This window comes from Lepus europaeus, chromosome 2 (assembly GCF_033115175.1).
Source record: "Lepus europaeus isolate LE1 chromosome 2, mLepTim1.pri, whole genome shotgun sequence".
Classification (NCBI taxonomy): Eukaryota; Metazoa; Chordata; class Mammalia; order Lagomorpha; family Leporidae; genus Lepus; species Lepus europaeus.
In genome coordinates, this window is record NC_084828.1 from 37,378,988 (window position 1) to 37,382,214 (window position 3,227).

General features: G+C 39.7%; 1 pseudogene; it reads right to left on the bottom strand.

Annotated features, from left to right (window-relative positions):
- Positions 1–591: 591 nt before the first annotated feature.
- LOC133750713 (transforming protein RhoA-like) lies at positions 592–1,068 on the bottom strand (annotated as a pseudogene).
- Between the last annotated feature and the right edge of the window lie 2,159 nt (positions 1,069–3,227).

Genomic DNA, 3,227 nt, shown 5'->3' on the forward strand with positions numbered 1-3,227 from the left:
AAATTCAGGCAAAATTACTTTTTTTTCCTGGGGTAGATATAATTATTTTTGGTAACATACATTAAGTGGCACTAATTACACAGTAACTATAAGGTAACTAATATGAAAGCACAGAACTGCAATGGACTTGGGCATTTCTGGCTGAGCACATTAGAAAAACAGAACAATACAAAACAAAATCAAACCTGGATGCCCACTCCAGATTGATGCCAAATGAAATCCATAAAGGAGTAAAGCTCCCAGGTGGTAACTCACCAGAATACCTTACAGTTGACAGATGACAAGCAGGACATGGTAGTTACAAAGAAATCTCAGCCTAATTCACAAAAGTTACCAACTATTTCCCTTTCTAGGAAGAAGTGAAGACATCCCTTGAATCAGCACCTGGGGTGTCAGGTGGGCATGCAGAGAGGGCTGTTAGAGCAGTTAGGGAGAGTCAGATGGGCTGGACATCGTTCATCATCATGATTGGCTCCTAAATACTGGTAGCAAGATGAATTCCAATTTGTAACCTCAGATATATTATAGATAAATGAAAAAGGCCAGTACTCACACCCTAGGACAGCACTTCAGAATTAACCTAGTAGGGTTTCACAGGACAAGGCATCCATGTTTTTTCTTCCCACATTTGGCTTGCACAGGCCCTGTTCTGGCCATTTCAAAAACCTCCCTCGCTCTATCTTTGTTTTTTGCTGACCACTTCATGTAGCCAAAAGCACCAATCCTGTTCGCCATGTCTCTGCCTCCTTCAGGTTTCACTGGCTCCAGCTTCATCTGGGCTATCTCCCACCTTGTATGTTCATCATTCTGAAGCTCACTCTTGCTCCCAGCCAGCATGATGGGCACGTTTGCGACAGAGATGCTTGACTACTGGGGTCCATTTTTTCCTGGGATATTTTCTAAACTCTCACGGTTGTTCATGGAGAAACACATCAGGATACATCGGTGTCTGGGTAAGAGGGGGGCCTCAGGGGATCATAATCTTGTGTCCCACAAAGCCAACTCTACCCATTTTCCATCCACTTCACTATCTGCCACGTAGTTCTCAGATACCTCTATCCCCTCCATCAGTGAGCATCAACACTGACAGGCTCGTTTTTTCCCGATGGCAGCCATTACAAACAGGTGTTCTCCAAGATGCATGCCAAGTGTGGCAAAACAACAAAAATTGAAGATGTCAGATAAAGGGCTTGGGTGATGGCTCTATGTGAGTCCTGCCTCTTGGTGCCAAGTGGATAACTGAAGAGGCCAAGGTAGATTAAGGAGAGAACTGATGGCAGATGGCAGGTGGCAGGCAGGGAGCTCCAGCCAGCAAGGGTGGGCCCAGGCAAAACTTCTATGTTGCACTCTTGACAATTTCTTCTTTGGAAAACCTCAGCTTTTGTTCCAAAGACCTTCATTTATATAATGAAACCCAGCCACATGGTGGCAACTAGTTTCCTGTATTCAAAATATAATGATTTAAATGTCAGTTACTTTGGAAAAAACCTTCATAGCAGCATCCATCTGGGGTTTTGATCAAACAACTGGGTGTCATAGGCTAAAGCAATTGACAAATGCAGAAGCATTTTCTACAGATGAACGAATTTAAATGCCAATCTTGCTTCTGAGAAAGAAAAAAAGGAAACGAGATATCCTGAAGCTTTGCTGGGCTTCTCATATCAACATAAATAACTTTCCATAACATCTAAGAAGATTCCATGAATGGGCATGATGGGATGCTGGGCTTAGAAGGGTTGATCCTTGGCTTTCAGGGCTCCGCTTATAAAAACAAAAGCCAAATAAATGACTAGTAGAGCGTAGGAAAATTGTTGCTCTACTGTCCTGTGTTTTCAAATGACAGTCTTGTTCAGCATATCTCACTGAAGTGATCTAGGGATATAGTGCAGAGGCAGAAACAAAAAAATAAGAAAAATCCTATGATGATAGGAAAAAGGAAATAATTATTTTTGTTCTTTTTCTTTATCATCTTTTATTGGCAGATAAATTCAAATTTTCTGTTAATATATTTATGTATTAGAGAAATACAAAACTAGAATCTATTTTAAATTTATTAAATATAAATTCATATAATTAATATAGTCTTTGTTTCCTCAGGAATGGAATTTTCTATAGTGAGAAATGAGTGGCCCAAAGTAACATTTAACTCTTTGTTGTACTATTGAGCTTAATTTCATTTAAAAATTTTGTTTAAACGTATTTCCCAGGATATCATTAAGATGATGCTTAAAAATGCAGTTAATATATTGAAATCAAGTCTTTGAAGGGAAATTTTCTAAAACTGTACTGAAAGGGAGAGTGTAACAGCAGAAGAGGAAGATACATGAGAAATTCCACTTACTTTGGGGCAGAATATTTGAGGAGGAATTGGATCCTCATAAAATTATATTATCTTCTAAATCCATGCTCCAGTAAGTCAGACTACACACAAACAACACTATTTCATCTTGACAAAAGATTTGATCTTTCTATCTCACATAAGTGTTCCATTTCATAAAATCATGCTTTGGAACCAAAAGTTTATTTTTTCTGTGGTTTGCTATCCAAATCTATTGTAAAAATTAACTGTCCCTAATAGTCTGTATTTGGCTTTACAAGACTTTTATTTGTTTTTAATTTATTTGACAGGTAGAGTTATAGACAGTGAGAGACAGAGAGAAAGGTCTTCCTTCCGTTGGTTCACTCCACAAATGGTCGCTACAGCTGGTGTTGCACCGATCCAAAGCCAGGAGCCAGGTGCTTCCTCCTGGTCTCCCATACGGGTGCGGGGGCCCAAGAACTTGGGCCATCATCCACTGCCCTCCTGGGCCACAGCAAAGAGCTGGACTGGAAGAGGAGCAACCAGGACTAGAACCCGGCGCCCATATGGGATGCCGGCACCGCAGGCGTAGGATTAACCAAGTGACCCATGGCACCAGCCCTGGATTTACAAGACTTTGTATCTAGATTTTTAGGCCAGGTATTTGATGCAATCTAGTTGCAAGGTGAATTGTGAAGATAAGAACAAAGTGAGATAGAATTTGAGAATGAAGAGTAATACTTAACACTGCAAAGGTTGCATCATTTACAGAATCACCAGGGGACCTGAAAGCATTATGACAATAACTAAGATGCACAAATAATTCATTTTAATTTTAGTTAGAACTAAGCAAATGATATATGAAATGGTTCCAAATATGACAGAATGTTAAAGGGATATCTGTATGGTTCTACAGTTAAACAAATAA